This window comes from Miscanthus floridulus, chromosome 3 (genome assembly GCF_019320115.1).
Source record: "Miscanthus floridulus cultivar M001 chromosome 3, ASM1932011v1, whole genome shotgun sequence".
In the NCBI taxonomy this organism is placed as follows: domain Eukaryota; kingdom Viridiplantae; phylum Streptophyta; class Magnoliopsida; order Poales; family Poaceae; genus Miscanthus; species Miscanthus floridulus.
Genome location: NC_089582.1, coordinates 28,772,823 through 28,790,927, shown reverse-complemented (window position 1 = coordinate 28,790,927; position 18,105 = coordinate 28,772,823).

Sequence of the window (18,105 nt, the reverse complement as noted above, 5' to 3'; positions counted from 1 at the left end):
TTCTTCTACAAGCATAGCATATGCGACCTTTGTGTGCTCTATGCTTGATTTGCTTGTATGGACATCTATCAACCTTGTGGCCCATCTCATTGCACCCATAGCATCTTCTAGTTGCAACTTGGGCTTCCTTTCTTGCTTCTTTGTACATTGGGCATTTCTTGGTAGAAGCCTTTTGATTGGCGGCTTCAACTTTGTCGGCCCAACTCTTGTGTGGACACATAGCCCACTCATGTCCATACAATCCACAACCATAGCACATCCTTTTTTTATGTTTCTTGCTCTTGGTTGTGTTGGCCTTGCTTGAGATGTGATTCATTTGTTGGGCTTTCGAGGAAGCAAGGTTTGAACCCTTCTCAAGCTTCTTCACCATGTTATCACGGTTATCTTGAGAAGGTTGTGCTTTCTCCTTACCCTTCAACCGAATCACATCTTTCTTTAATCTTTGCACTTCTTCTTTGAGCTCTATGTTTTCTATAAGATTTAGCTCAATCGAAGATTGGCTTGCTTGAGGAGCACACTCATTAGTACAAGAAATATTTATTTGAGATGGTGTACTAGTGAGCGGATGTGTGAGAGATTTAGAGAATTTTACCGATGTAATCACAACCTCATGAGCCACCTCAAGCATGATGCTTGATTCTACTACTTCCTCATGAGAGCACTTTAGATTAACATAATTTGCTTGTAGCTCATTATACTTGCTTGATAGTTCATCTAGCCTTGCCTTGAGCTCGAAGTTTTCCTTCTCTAGTTGTGAAACACTAGAAGAGGAATTAGTAACTAAAGCATGCTCGATTGACAATTTTTCATACCTCTCATTTATTGCCTTTAGCTCTTGCAATTTGGAGATGAGAAATTTTTCTTGATTTTGAAGCGATTGCTCTTGCTTCTCAATCTCTTCTTCAAGCTCATCATTCTTTTCAACTATCTTCATGATGATGAACTTGTCTTTATGGTTGAGATGATCAAGGTTGTAGTTGTCTTCAATTTCAACATCACTCTTATCTTGATCATCTACTTGTGCTTTCTCCTTACCTTGATCTTTCTTGTTATTCTTCTTCTTGCTTTTCTTGGCCATGAGACACAAGTGATGAGTATCATGAGATACTGAGGTTGACTCATCACTTGGTCGCCATCGGGCTTGAGCATCGCTACAAACAGCTGCTTGCTGGTCTGCTGCCTCGGCCATACCGGACACGTCCGGTAGACATACCGGACACGTCCGGTATGTGCAGGCAGACAGCAAGTCATGTGCTGCTTGCACTTCTTGCTCTGGCTCGGCGCTCTTGAGGTCTTGTGAGGCTTCTTTGCTGCATGAAGACGCAATAGACATACTTTCCATTGACTCGACCTCAAGTGCATCATCGCATTTGGATTCTCCATATAACTCAACGAGTTTGGTCCAAATGAGATGAGCACTCTCCGGAGGTGGTTGTCCATTGAATATTGCCTCATCTTGAACCTCTGCACTCAATGTACTCAAAATGACATTAATAGCTTGAGCATTGAGTTGCACGCATATCTCTTCCTCTTTTGATAAATTCTTATAGTTGCTCCAATCAACTATAGCAAGAGGTATGCTTGCAAACACAATATGCTCAACAAGAGGACTAATATCTCTAAAAGCATTGAGTACATGAATTGACCAAGATAGAAAGTTTGAACCATCATTTTGGAGAAGCACCGGCTCCAACTCGATAGGCGTCGACATCCTTTTCTCACGGCGGTGAAGCTTTAGGTGAGAACCTTGCTCCGATACCAATTGAAAGGACCTAGGATGCCGCCTAGAGGGGGGTGAATAGGCGTTTTTGAAAATTAACACCTTTAAATGCGGAAACAATTAGTAAAGGGAGTTTCCAAAATGGAAACTCCAAATAAAGAGTAAGATCACCCCTCACAAGTTAACCACAGAGTATACAAGGTATAAAGAATATATCTAGAAGCTACAACCCTGCAACACCAAGTTAGAACAGAGATCAAAATAAATTCTGTGCTGGCAGGAAATACCGGACGTGTCCGGTATGAATACCGGACGTGTCCGGTATGCACGGTTTCTGCAGAACAGCCCCGAAGTTTCTCCTTTCGATTTCTAACTTCAAACCAAACTGCAGGCACCTAATTTAAATATCAGTATACACAGAGAACCTGCACAAGTGCTAGAGCAACACAAATATCAAGTGAAATGCGAATTGAGACACGATATTTGTTTTACCGAAGTTCGGACTCGTTCGAGTCCTACTCTCCGTTGAGGGGGCTGCGGGCGACCCAGCGAAGGTCAGCCCTAGAGGGTACCACGAAGGTCACTCTAGCCGGAGTCTTTTCCAACTCCTTTTCCTCCTTCCACTAAATGATTCCGAGGCGGCGGAATCGGCCGTTACAAACTTTCCGAAGCAACCACAATCTCTCGGTTGCTCTCCGGCGACGCCTAGCCGTCTAGGACCGAAGAGTCCAAGAGTAACAAATGCGAATCATGAGATTGACAATATGCACAAGTGCTCAAGTGGTGGCTTGCTCTCTTTTTCAAATTCTCTCTTAACCCACAAATTGATTTTGCAATTTGGATCACACACTCACTAAGAGAGGGTTGGCAAGGCTCAAAAACGTGTGTCTTCCTCAGCAGAGTCAGCAACCTCCAAAGGTGGAGGCTTGGGGGTATTTATAGCCCCCTTGAAAAACTAGCCGTTTTATAGCCGTTGCAATACCGGACACGTCCGGTATGCATACCGGACACGTCCGGTATGACTCACACTGCGCCAACGGTAACTAAGTTACAGTGAAGTTGTGAGGCATCGGAACTCCCGAAGAAAGCCGGGACTTCCGACCGTCGGAACTCCTGACTCAAGTCGGAACCCCCGACCCTCAGTAATTTTGAAAAACATGTAACTGAGTTAAAGTTAGTGAGGCGTCGGAACTCCCGACATATGTCGGAACTTCCGACCGTCGGAACTCCCGACTTGCGTCGGAACTCCCGACCCTCACGGCTTTTGAAAACTAGCCGTTGGCTTCTGGTCATCCATACCGGACACGTCCGGTATACATACCGGACATGTCCGGTATGACCAGGACAGTGATCCCTCCAGGTCTGTTAAAGTGCGACACGTCGGAACTCCCGACCTATGCCGGGACTCCCGATCGTCGGAGCTCCCGACCTACGTCGGAACTCCCGACTAACCAACCCGAGAACAACAATTTTACAGCTGCTGGACAAATACCGGACACGTCCGGTATGAATACCGGACACGTCCGGTATTGCCAGACCAGCAACAAATCAGTTAGCTCTTTTGTCGCTCAAATTCTCAAAACTCACATGGGTTGGCTTGAGCACTTATGAAACATTATCTATCAACATGATGCATCCCTCTTAATAGTACGGCATACCTATTAAACTCAAGATAAACAGAAATATGAATTTGTACCACTTGAGTTGTTCTTTTGAATTGATGCCGTCCCTTCCAATCTTCATCAAGTAAGGGTGCTAACATGTTGATGTTGATCTTTTCACTTGAGCATAGCCATCTTGAGCATGTGACTTGATTCCATTCATCAAGTTTGAATAATCCCAAATGTATCAAGTCACTTCCATCAAATACTTCATTATAGATTTGATCCTTCACATCAATATGACCATCTAAGCTTGATTAGTACCTCAACTAAATGCAAGTACTTTCTTCTTCACCCTAGCTAGGTTCTTCGGCCGCCAAGCCGTCGCTTGCCCTTCACCCTTGCTTAGTACCTCGAAGCCTTTCCTTGCTATCTTCACCATCTCAAGCCATCAAGTCACATCTTGTGTTGAATCATCCATTCATATGTATTGTTACCTTTTTCATTTTAATTTAGCAAGCTTCAAATATGAGACCATTCCATATGCAATCCCTCATGTCTCATTAACTAATAATCACAAGCTTGCTTTCACATAGTAAATGGAAATCCCACAATAAATAAGCCTTCACACGAATTCCATTTGCATTGTTGTCTTGTGCTTGAACTAGATTGTTTATACAACAACACATCATTTTGGCTTCCATTAAGTACCTGTGAGATAACCTATTACCTGTTCACACTTAGCAAACGGGTTAGTCCTTTAATCATGTTGTTATTCAATCATCCAAAAACCCACAAAAGGGCTAGATGCACTTTCACGTGGAGAGAGATCTCCACGTCATTGATCTCGCTGAAGGGGTCGTCCTCGTCGTCCGCCAAGTCCATGAGGAAGACGCCCTTGGCGGTGCACTTGTGCTCCTTGCTGTACGGCTCCGGGCAAAAATAGCATTGCCCATTCTGGCGTTTCTCCTGCATCTCCGCCGGTGTGAGGCGACGGAAGCGCGGCCGCGGCCCTTCCGACACTGTGGCGCCCGACGTAGCCGGGGCGACCGATGCAATGGCGCGGCGACCCGAGCTCTTAGGCGCCGCCGAGCTGTTGACAGCAGAGGCCTCCGCCTGGCGCTGCTCGAACGCCCGCGCGAGGCTCATGGCCTTCTGAAGATTGGCCGGGTACTGCATCTCGACGTCGTGGGCCAACGGCTGCCCCAATCCGCCTGTGTAGAGGTCGATCACCGTCCGCGTGGTGAGGTTGTCACAGCGCGAGAGCAAGGCCAGGAAGCGCCGCGAATAGTCCTCCACGGTGCTTGTGCGGACCAAGGCCTTGATCTCAGCGATGGAGTTGGTGCGGATCGGTGGGCCAAAGCGGAGGTTGACGAAGTCAACGAACCGTGGCCATGAGACCATACCGAAGTCACGTTGCATCTGGTAGTACCAGTCAGCCGCGGTCCCGTCGAGGTACAGGGACGCCATCCACACCTTCTCATCTTCTGGAACACGATGGCCACGGAAGAAGTTGTCGCACTTGTTGAGCCACGTCAGGGGATTAGACTCGCCGTCGAAGGTTGGAAAGGGGATTTTGGGTGGTCTGTGTGGCTCGCGGGGTCGATCGAGGGCCCGGCCACCACCCCAGGCGAAGTCGCGGCCGTGGTCGCGGAAGCCACGGCCTTGCTCGCGGCCAGCACCGTCAAAACGGCGGACCGGGCGATCCTCGTAGCCACGGTCGTCGAAATCGCGGCCGCGGTAGTCGTCGTAGCCGCGACCGTCGCCGCCACGTCCTCCCCGGCCGTAGAAGTCCCGATTGGAGTCGAAGCCGTGTTGAAACCGCTCCCGCTCGCGAAGGGCGCGCTCGCGGAAGGTGGCCCAGGCGCGGTCGCACTCGAGGTCGGGCGCGTCGGGGTCCACTTCGTCGCGGTAGGTGGCGTCATCGGCGCCGTATTCATCTTCCCCGCCAGCGCCCTTTCCGGCGTCGGGTTTGCCCTGCTCCACACGAGCGAGGCGGGCGGCGTGGGAGTTCAGGCGGTTGTTGATGGTGGTGAGTTGACCCAGAATCCGATCGAGCTTTGCGTCCATGGCCACAGGATCAGGCGCGGTGCCGGACATTGATGTCGATGCACCGGAAGGGGTCTCTGATACCAAATTGATACGGCGTTGCCGCCGTGGAGTACGCAGAGGAGATTGGAGGAGAAGGCTGGACTGAGAATTGGAACGGAGGGGATAGCGAGGCAAGGGTGCAGTGGGGGAGTCGCCGGCGGCAGCGGCAGAAGCGCGCACAGCCACCGTCGAAGAGGAACCCCACCTGCACGGTAGAGTTCTATTCTTCTTCGATGATCCAATTACATCCCTAAATGCAGCCTTTATAGTCCAGGTGCATTCCAACAAACTCTAGTTGAGATCCTAAAAATTCTCCCTAATTATTCTCTAATTATTTCTTATTTCCTAATATATAGTGCCTTAGGCACTGCTGGCCGTGGCCCTCCTTATCTGGCGCCTATAATGGCGACTTATGAAGGAGTCCACAACAGATAGTCGTTGGCTGGTGCTTTTTTTTTCAAATGAGAAATATGCAACTTCTCAAAACTCCAATAAATAGCACTTGTAGCTTTGCTCATGAAATGCAAGAGCCTTGTGATCTTGACATGTCCTTGTCCCATGTCAGACCGTAATTGTTTGATCATAGCTCTTGCACCAGACATCGAACGGAACTGCTGCCATAGGCCTCCAATCCAATCTTTGTTGGTTAGTCATCGCTGCAGAAAATTTAAATTAAAAAAACAATAAGATGATTGTAACATTTATTAAATCCAAATCCAAATTGTAATAAATTAAAAAAAAAACACATGTGAGTAATAGTGAGTCATTAGTCAGAAATGCGTGGACCCTTTATTCCGGCCAACAGGCTAACACATTTGAATTAGACAGAGAAAAAACATAACAAAATGAGTTTGGATACTACGGTCTACGAGAGCTTCAGAATATGGCAGACTGGCAAAGTGACATTTCAGATGGATCTATTTGGAAAAAAAAATCAAAGCAACATATTTGCACAGAGTTATACATTTCAGCAAACATATATTCAGATGGATCTATTTGGAAAAAAATCAAAGCAACATATTTGCACAGAGTTATACATTTCAGCACAAACATATATTGTATTTTCCATTCTATGGCATGGCCCACATTTCTGCACCTCAGATCATGCAGAAAACAGAGTGTTTGTAATGGCAGTCCTACCAATCTACCAACCCAAATCAGCATAAATCAAGAATAACTCTGTTCCAAAAAAAAGTCAAGAATAACTCTAGAATAAAACCTAATTGCCACACCCATCAAGCATTCAAACTCTCATATTCTTTGTGTGAAGGAACATGGAAGGAAGCCAACTCACCTGCGCAGCGGCTGAGGTAGCAACTTCCTTTTGTTTAGCTTCTTGTTTGTCAAGAGGAAAATGTTACTTAATATATTTTTTAAACTAAATCTACGTCAATCTTAGCAAACCTCCTAGATGCTTCAGAGATGTGATCAACAAAGAAAGAAGCCCGAAACAGAGTCAAGCGTTAGACTCCGACTACAATTTCAGTGTTTACATCCTATAAGATAGACAACGACCAGAACCCTAGGGGAAACTTACTAACCATCATTCCTGAAAGAAATGTTGCTCCCACAACAAAGTCATTCTTGAATCCTAGGGACAACATACTAAGTATAAATCATAGGCAAGATGGCACGCAGCAGAACAGAAGAACTGAAACTGTACACAGCCTCGCACTCACCTTGGCGACAAACAAGAAGGTTTTAAGTACTATGAGCATCAAACAACTAATTGATATATGAGCGTGTGTACGTTTTAATTCAAACAGCTAAAAATTTGACATAGACAGTACTCACAGGTATAATGATCATCTACCAAGTTTCCATCAGTATTGATAGGATCTTGCACTTTGGCACCATCCAGGGTCCTTACGCTTAATCCTATATATTTTGGAATATTAACACTTCCAATTGCACTGGATCGTGCATTTTTGCACCATCCAGGGTCCTTACGCTACAGTTTGACTTTAGTCCTTGCCTCTAGCCCATGGGCTTGCTTTTCAAGCTACAGTTTTGCTTGCAACATGCAGGAAAAAAAATAGGAACTTGAATCAACCTAAGAAATCTAGAAAACAAATGTGCATTGAAATATAGGTTCATGACAATAGGAATTACTCCTCTTGAAGCATATAAATATGCAAGCCTAGTTACTTACAATGGGCACTGACGCATCTTAAAATTAAAGGAGGGGACGGTTGATGTCCATACAAAATTAAACTAACACGAATCTATGACAGCTGATTTCAAATAAATTTTGGTGACTCTTCAATGATCATGCAGACAATAAAAGGAAAAGTGCAAAGATGATCAACCAGGTAGGCATTCGGTCATGAAACAACCATTCTTAGATTGATGAATGTCAGACAACGATTTGCAAAACATAGATAGATCAGCAATACCTAAGCGAAAATCCTAACAAGGCCATCAATTGTAGCAGCTGTTAAGCTGCAATTTCTATCATACTAAAAATCAACACGGCATCGACATAAACTAATCTTCTGAAATTGGCATGGTAAATTTGGTCCCTAGAAACATGCGACTGGCAAACAAACTTTGTAATCAAAGTTATAAAGGAAGCAACTCACCTGATTATGGATGCGCTTTCCGGTCTGTATTGCTATACAACCCAAGTGCCTCTGTTCACAGTCCATTCTGCGCGTGCAATTCAACCATCGTGTTCTAGGACACATTAATGTTGTTATCAACTTATCATTATGTCCTTTCATTCACCAGTCAACTAAAAAAGACAAACTAATAATAATACGCCAATCATAAACCAAGGAATAATACACATAAGGCGAGGGCTCGCGAGGCCGAGGATGTCGCACGGGCGGACGAATCTGGCCAGGGCGATGGAAGGCTGATGTAGGATCTCGCAATGATTTGGATGGATTAGTGGTGCCTCGGATCCATCACACGGGGGTGCGGTGATTGCTGCGGCTTTCCGTTTTTAGAGCGACGCGACGATTCCTTGTGCGCGGGCGGAAGGCGGGGATCCCAGGGGAGAGGCCGAGCCACGCGACGAAGTGAATGTCGCACGAAACGGATGTCTTACTTTTGTTCTTTTTATAGTCGTATATGTATAATAAGATGTAATAATAATATATAAGTAGCGTACCTATACATTGCTAGGGAACAACAAAATTTTTTAATAAAAACACACGGATCGCACGATAAGATAACAATACTGTGAAATTAAATACCGATGTTAAAGTAGCATTTAATCCAAAAAGTAAAGTTCATAAAATTAACAGTGTCACGGAGAGCACGGCGTCACAGGCTCACAAACTCTACTGTATAGACCTTTCCGTTATGCAACTAAGATAATATTTTATATCGGCAGGAAGAAATCTCCAAATCCATTTCTTTCGTGCGCCAATAAATCCAAGAATAAGTTCCGCTGCATCTCCATACCATCATGTACATATGTTTGGATATATATGCTGTCACATGGATAATACTGCGTGTCTTGAAAAATCTCTCATAACCTTAAAACAAAGTATGTTATACTCACCGTATAAACCTTTTCAACAATTACATTGCAACACCACTAATTACAATACAACAGCACATATGACGTGAAATATACATTGTATGACATCTAAAATTCTTTTTGATAAAACTGACCAAAAGTTCCTTGAAAGACTAAAATGATGACGGACACCTTATGCTGTTGTAACCCGTGCCAGGCCACCTCGGCCGAACCCCCGGCGATCTGTTGCGCAACAGCTTCCTCGCCCCTTGCCCGAACCGCCTCCGACGCCGGCAGTTCCAGGTAGCCGCCCATGCGCCGCCCCACTCGAGCCGCCCCACATCAGCACTCACAAACAAACGCAAACCCACGCACCCACTCAGCAAATATTTAGATTTAACAAATTTACCCCTTCAGATAGCAGGAAAAATCTCAGCACCAGCCACGTCAGCACTGTTGTAAATGATGAGGCATATCAATAACACCTAGAGATCCTAAATGCGTGGTTGTTTAACAGATACGGAGTATGTAATTGTATCACAAGCGAAGATATGAGTACGGATTCTGAATAAAATGACTCTAGATTGCAAAAGAACAGGTTAAACTCAAGTAGCTGGCGTAGTAATGACATAAATGGTGGTAAAACTGATGCTTGGATAGATAAATGACCATAGAGTGTAAGCAGTATGTACTAACTTCAGTGCTGTTGTTGGCCCTATAATAGGTATGCTGGATTTTGAAAAAAAAAACTGAAAAGAGACTTCTGAATGAAACATGAACTATACCAGACAACCCATTACTGTAGTATGGACAGTATAACATTGCCCACGTATTAAATCAAATATTTAGCTATACCAGTGGGGATTTGTCACATTGCCATTTCATTCATACACAGAATTGAAATTGTGTAGCACACCGAAGCACAAAAAAAGATATAAGATTTATCTATTTCTCAAAATATCTAGCATGGAAAGAAATGTTATCCATCTTGAAAAAACATGCCAAGATAATAACCTCAACGGTCAATGCCTGATCAAATACATGATATTAGTGAGGGTATACATGACAAAACAGTCAGGAGAAGAAATATATTGTAGAAAGTACAATACATTTACTAAAAAAACAGCTTACAAGAAACAGGAATGTTTATTCAGGAAGAGCATGCCAACAAAATATTAAAAAAAAACATATAACCTGGATCTCTTTTCGGAATGTTGCACTAAACAGCATTGTCCGCCTGACACCTAGAAGTGGCATGTCCATTTGCTCAACAGTTCTTCTAACTGCGGTTCAAAACCCATACCAAGCATTCTATCTGCCTCAACAAGGGCAAAGTAACAAATTGCCTGCAAAGATATTCTTGTCATTTCCATCAAATCAGCTAATCGGTCAGGGGTAGCCACAAGAATGTCAACACCCCTCTCGAGATCTCTTAACTGCAAATTAGAATATATATTTAGAAAATGATACGAATTTAAGAAAATAAGTAATGGTCTAAGGTTCAGGCATTCGGTTCTTTGAAAGAAAAGGTTCAGGCATTCGATTCTTCGAAAGAAAAGGTTCAGCCATTCCAAAACAGATGTGTGGAAAAATATATTATTCTAATATTATGATTCCCTTCATAGTGTCCCCGCCTCTTCCTCGCGTTTCTCCTCACCTTAGCACGAACCCCTGGCCTGATCTTTGCTCCATCCCGTTCCGGCAGGCTCCTCCTCCACCTTGCCCGGCAGGCTCCTCCTCCACCTTGCAACTCACCGCTGCAGGGACCTCTACATGCTCTATTGCTTGGGCTCCCCGTACTTGGAAACTTCAGTATTAAATATGTCATCTTTGCAATTGTTTGAAGGCTTGACATGCATGTGATATAATGATCTGTGTCTCCCTGCAGCACAGGACGAAATGAACAAAAAAAACATAAAAAAGAAAATGACACCATGAGATCAGTGGGAGGATTCGTTTGTAAGAAGCTAAGTAAGAACAGGAATGTCAAGTAGCTGGTTAAACTCAAGTAGCAAAAGAACAGGTTAAACTGAAGTAGCTGGCATAGTAATGACATAAATGGTTGTAAAACTGATGCTTGGATAGATAAATGACCATAGAGTGCAAGCAGTATATACCAAAACAATGCGTTCAAGCACTCTCCAGAGTTGTCTCTAGATGTCAATATTCTTCTCAAAGGGAGTCAGGACAAGCCTATCATTCTCTTCCAATCTGATAGGAGATTGATCATCAGTCTTGTACATTTGTGCATATGCACATAAAAGTTCATATCACCATAATAATTGATTCCTCGACCTTTTAGAACTAACCATCTATTTGAATTATCAGTTTGCTTCATACAGGATTGGTATACCCAGGCCACCCTTCTTCATATTTTAGATAATGCAACATGCCTTCAACCATATGCCCCGGTATTGAATTATGATCCAGTTTAGTATGCCTTTGACGCTTTGAAACATTGTTCCATTAGTATCTGCAATTAGTAACTCAATGAGATGTAGGCAATTATTCAATTCAATACAAAAGACTTGTAATGAATAGACTATAATTCTAGTATACTATAATGGGACCATCATACTTATCTTGAAATTGCAACAAAGCTACTCACCCTTTCTAGAACACAAGTAGTTACAGGAGGCAAGCAAAATTTCAATGCAATTCAGATTTCAGAACTCGGTGTTGTGTATAGAAGAAGGGATAGACAGTGTAGTCAAGCAAGACGCACCTCTTTCTAGTTTATGTAACTTTTTCAGTGACTTTGGAATAGGAGATGATCCTTGCAGACGGCTTCCTAAGGCCAGTCTCAGTGGGGGTTTCATCTTTCAGTTTCCAACACACCCATATTTTGGAAACAGTGCAGAAGAGTTTCATCCCCATGAAACTCTCTCTACTCCCATGAAACTTTTATCTTCTCTCTCTTCATCATGATAGTGCCATGTCAGCATATTTAATGCCTATGAAACTCTATGAAATCCCCATTGAGACTGGCCTAAGCTGCCATAGCCCCTGTGCACAGTCAAGTTTTATATAGTATTAGGAGATGATGTGTACCTGTACCCACATGTTACAAACAATTTATGCAAAAGGAAAACTTAAAATATGGAGGTATTCATGTGTTCTTTGTTGTTTCCCAACTGTCCAGGTAGATTAAACCAAGTCGTATGAAAAAACATGTGCCAAAAATTATGAACAAGCTGCACTGGAAGTCTGGAACACATGTTTCTTCCACAGATTCATGAATAGATGCTAATTTTGCTCACCTGTTATCCTGCTTGATGTTTTATCCCACTTTATGTCTACCAGGTTGCATAAGTCACAGTTCGTGCTTTACTGCATAAGAACAGAAGATGAGTCAATGTGATTACTACAACTGATGTCAAAGATCAGTGAATGAGGAGCTTCCAATGATAACTATATATTCTTGCAAAATAAAGTATCCAAACTTAGTACTGCTTGATTAAAGCTTGCTGTGCAACCTGGGTGAATTAGGAAAAACCTGCGGACAAGGCAAAAGTCATGTGATCGGTAAACCGCAGTAGCACTCACATGTAGGGGAAATAAGATATTCTAGAAAATAATGTATCCAGACCTTATTAGGAACTTAGTACTGCTTGCTTAAAGCTTCTGTGCAACCTCGGTGAATTAGAAAGAAAAAAAATCTGTAGACAATGCAAAAGGCTTGAGATCTGGAACCGAATAGCACCGAGTAGACAAAAGTCTTAAAAAATATAAACTTTACACATTATTAAAATATGTCAAATATCATGTAGCTAGTAAAACCATGGGTACAAGCAGATCAAGTACGATTTAATTGTCAGTGATCGAAAGTGGCCACAGAGGCGTTCGCTAAGTTACTGTAGCATATAAAGTGCAAACCACATGAACAGGTAAAAAAATTAGGAACACCATAAAGGTCCTTTGTTGCGTTATTGTACCGATCTACAGTCACACATATGTCAAAACTGAACATTCCGAATGAAAAGGAGATATACATAAAAAAATAACTGCAAACACATGATGTTTCTAGATCCATTCATGGATCAAAGATCTGCATCCTCATGGGAAAGAGTACGGAAAGAAAGAGGGAGATACCTCAGTCAGGTGCAGGACAGAGGAGACTTGAGTACGGAGGGCACCCCTGCTGCAGGCCAAGATGAGATGCATGTAGATTGTAGATTGGAGGACTGCTGGCATGGAGGCAACGTGAGGATTGGCGAGCAGGAAGGCAATGACAGGAAAAAAAACACTTTGGATTTGGCTGATGGCGAACGAGGGGGCGGGGGAGATCAGGTGTGGCCCGCGGCGAGTGGTATTTGTAGGGAAGGGAGCGAGCGCCTGCGGGACCGTGCGACGTGGGATCGCACGCAGGCAGGACGACGAGGCGAAGTTCGATTGTCGCACCGAAAAAAAATGTCCACTCTTTAATCTTTTAGCTGTGAGAGATTGTGAGAGACATGTAGGAGATTCCGGTTGTCATTCCGTTTTTTCTCTTGGAACGGAACGTTCGGTACCGGTCCATTCCGGCGTACCGTTCCAAAGTTATATTTTTTTAAAAAAAAAACATAGTAAACATAATTGCACAAGAGATTTATTTGTATTTGTATTCTTATTGATTGTAGCTAAGGCCAGACATTACCAACAATACACAGCAGGCCCAACGTGTAGCATTCATAGGCCCATCAAGCGAACACCCAACCCCCAGTAAGCAGTCTTGGCCTCCCCTCAAAAAAAAAAAAAAAGCAAGCAGTCCTGCCTTATCCATTCAATCGACGCCAGCAGCCCAGCACCCTGCAGCATAGTTGAGGGGGCGAGCTGCCGGCCGCCGCCATGCGTGATGGGCTGCTCAGCTGCTGTCCTGCCATGCCGCTGCTGTGGGGCGTGCTGCGAGCCTGCGGCTGCTCAGCTGCTGTCCTACCGCGCCATTCCTCGTCTGAATCGCGAGCTCTCGTCGACGCCAACACAGTTGTTGCATCTGAATTTTAGTTCCTTTTTAGCTCTTAAATGTTTTCTTGGCCGCTCTTCTACTGCATGCGTGATTGAAAATACAGATATTGCTTCAGTTTCTACGTCAACTGGTCCGCTCTTCTTCGATTTCTTGTCGTAGTGCGTGTCATGTGTGGCCGGTACCGGAACTGGCGGTAACGCCAATGTCGCCCGGAACGAGCGAGATTGACCGGAATGGGCGGAATGGCCCGGTATTAGGCCCAGTACGGGATGGAGCGTTGTCTGTGCCGGTCTAGAATTTTTTTTTATTTTTAACACTTTTTATAAATTAATTTTAAATTTAACACTATTTAATTAGTGCGCGCGGCGCGGCAGCCCCTGCCACGTCACCGGTCAGCGCCTCGGTCGTCGCCACCATGCATGACGCGGCACATACGTTTCGCCGCACCATGGAAATAGGCGCGGCTAAAAGTGTTAGTTTTGAAAAAAAAAATAAACAATGTTAAATTTAAATTAGTTAAAAAATGTTTTAAAAAAATCCCAGTCTAGGTGGCGGAACGAGATATACCGGCCATTCCGGCCGGTACCAGAATGAAATTGATGACTATGGGGCTGTTCGCTGGTCTGAACCAGACCAGCCAGCCAGCTGATTCCCCTCTCAGGGGTACTGTTCACCGAACCAACCAAATAGTGTTTTCTTCTCACAACAAACCAGCTGAAACAGTATTTTTCAGCCAAGTTTCAGACCAGCGAACGGGGCCTATGACTTCGATCCCTCTTACTGGCGAGGGAGATCCTGCGGGACCCCCACGTCATGCAACTTCACTTCACAGTAATCGGCCTGTGCTGTGACGTCCCAACGGGGTCGTCCGAATTTTTTATTTTTCAACCCTTTTTAAAAAAATATTCATAAATAGGTCATTGGTGGTTTAATTTTCGTTTATGGACCCTGACCTCGGTGCCATGGCTTTTGGCGCCGAGAAAACACGTCTCGGCGTCATGGCCAATGGCGTCGAGGTCTTAGCGAGGCGTCGGACGTGGCGGTGACTTGGTATCGACGTGGACAAGGCCTTGACGCCGAGCTGTTACCCTATAGATTTTGGCGTTTGAAATTAAAATAAGTATAATTGTTCCGAGGAACATGCAACAACGTCATTGCGGTTTAGCTGGTTAGGACGCGCGCGACTTAGCTCAAAGGCCTGGGTTTGAACCCCAGTGCTGAATCTTTTTTTGCTATATTTTTATATATCTCAGTTGTAGTCTAGTGTGTTTTATAATATTTGTAGTAGCTCCGGACTTCATATATAAAACAAAAGGAAGAGTGAAACATCGCTTGATTAAGTAAAAACTCCCGGCAGGGGATACGGAGTTGGGTGCGGATCCAGGGGGTTTCAGAACAACAGGAAGAGCGTAACAGAGCAGGGGACGTGGAGGACAAATAAAAAAAAAAACTTACATAATTCAAATTTAAAAATGTACTTGTCTGATCAATGGCCAGCAAAAATCAGAGGGGAAAGTACCTAAAAGTACCTCTGGTACTTAGCAATCACTGTAGCAAAGCTCTTCTTTAAAATCCAAATCATGGCAGCACCAAATTCATCTAATCTGCTTTTACTTAATCAAGCAATGTTTCACTCTTCCTTTTGTTTTATATATGAAGTCTGGAGCTACTAAAAATATTATAAAACACTAAAAAGATTTAGCGTCGGGGTTCAAACCCAGGTCTTTGAGCTATGTCGTGTGCGTCCTAACCAGCTGAACCACAATGATGTTGTTGCATGGTTTTCGAAATAATTATATTTGTTTTATTTCAAACGCCAAGATTTATAGGGTAACAACTCGGCGCTAAAATCTATGGCGCCAAGATCTATGGCGCCGAGGCCTTGTCCAAGTCGGCGCCAGGTCACCGCCACGTTCGACGCCTCGCCAAGACCTGGCGCCGTGACGTGTTTCCTCGGCGCCAAAAGCCATGGCGCCGAGGTCAGGGTCCATAAACAAAAATCAAACAACCATGAATCTATTTGTGAATATTTTTTCAAAAAAGGGCCGAAAATAAAAAAAAATCGGCGCTGTACGCGCAGGGAAAAAAATTCAGTGCATCCTAGATGCACACACCGTCAATGCAAACACATCCTGGATGTGGGGGCACGTGTCCACCGATGGCATCCGATGGCCACAGCCCGCCAACCACGGATGAGAGCCTAGAGGCTCGAGCAGAGCACGTGAAAGCCAAGTAAGCCTGGAAGACGAGAGCGGAGGTTGGAAGCACCAGATGTTATGTTTTGTGCACGTGGCGGTAGATTAGGGCGTGTATGCACTGGCCCTGGGCGTACGTTTGCTTGTACGTGCCACTGCGTGCGCCTGGGGAGGGAGCAAAGGTAATTTGTGGAGCAAGAGCAACAAAGGGCAATGTTGCTACACATCCTCATCTCGCACCTACGGTTGAAACCGCTGAAACCGTGAAACCAACCCAATCCAACCCATAGCGCTTTGCTGCTGCTGCTGTGTGGAAACACATGAAACCAGACCAACCAGCTCTAAATCACCATCTACGGGGGCTGGTTTCAGTAACTGGGCAAAACCGAGAGACGAAACCATGGATGAACACCCCTAGCATCACGACTTGGCACTGGTGCAATATGAGGTCCAGTTTGTGTCACACCTCAATCCGGAATTTTGAATTTTGGGCGTGAATATAATACATAAATTAAAATAAATTATTTAATGGTTTTTATAAAAAAATGCCAAGCTTTAATTAGTTTGTTGCTCAATGGATAAATGAAAATGGCTTCAAAAAAAATTTCCAAATTATTTTTCCTAGAGTGTTGCATTTATGTAGATTTCATTATTTTAATTGATTGAAAAAGGGATTTCTAAAAAGGTTCGATTAGGCCACAAATAGGGTTTTCTTCCCCCCCCCCCCCCAAAAATATTCAATTATGTTTCAAAAGTAGTTCTCAAAACGGGTTAAAATATATGTTTCAATATTAAAGTAACGCTTGTTTTGTTCATAAAACTGAGTACTATAGTTTGTCAGCGCTCCGCATGCTCCACTCCACGTGAGAAGCCACGTAGCCAAGCCAAATACCGCCGCTTTGCCTAGCTCCATATAGGAAGCACTCTTCCAGCTATCCCTTTTGCACTACGTGTGGTCGTGGAAAAACCCGTTATTCACTGATTGCCAATCAGAGGCATAGTTTGGCAGCGACGGACCCTCTGCATCATTGACAAAGGAGACGAGGTAGCCACTCGTCCTGAGGCACTTGACCTCGACGGACCCTCGCTCTAGCCTCCACGCCCCTCTCTAACTCGCCTCTCCACCCACACTCCTCTGCGCTGTCCAGCTAGAGCCAATGAGGAAGTGCTATCAAATAGTTTTTTTCGGGTGGGAGCGAGCAGAGCCGAAGGAGAGAGAAACAGGAGTTGGAGCCATTGGGAAATGGGGGGAGAGAGAGCTACCAAACTGGCCCTGCGACAATGGCGGTCGCGATCGAGAACTTGGCTTAGCTGTCTGGCTGCACTAACAGAGGGGCCCTGGTGGCTGCTGCCACCGTCCCTCAGGGCATTGTCATCGGGAATAAGACATGCTAGCTATAATCACCGAGCAATATATGATATGGTATTGTACCTACATATGTACTGTGCTTCACCACAGCTAGTGATCTAGGTACCATGTCTTCATCATGATTTCTAATGTGATCTATTGGCTCTATGTACTCTTGGATTTACAACACACTATATACACCTTCAATTATGTTTTTTAATTGCTTATTTGTTGGGAAGGATAGGAGTTCAACGAGGACGCAACCAGTGGCGGACCCAGGAATTTTCTAGAGCCCGGATGAATATAATAATGGTGAATAAGTTCATATAAATATATCGACGACCACTCATATAAATTAGATTGTGCACACGTCAGTAATTCAAAAGCTTGTGGTAAGATTTATTAGTCTTACTAAGATGAAGCAAATATTTTGAACACTAACCTTATACAAGTGAGCCATTTTTTTGTGACAAAATGGTGGCAATTTGTTTCTAGAAAACAAACAGGCCCTATCACACTAAAATTAAGTATACGTTATACTCCAAAAAGAAGTCCAGTATACATTATGTAAGCTCAAAGGTACGCGCCAGCTGTATTTTTTAAAGTCTTTGAGTTTTGAAACCACCGAAGAATGATAATTTTACTAAGTAGTAGAAGTTAAAAGTCAATTATTAACCTGTACTAGTACATCATGATAGCTGAGTTTCTGCTACATATACATCACTTCGTGAGACTT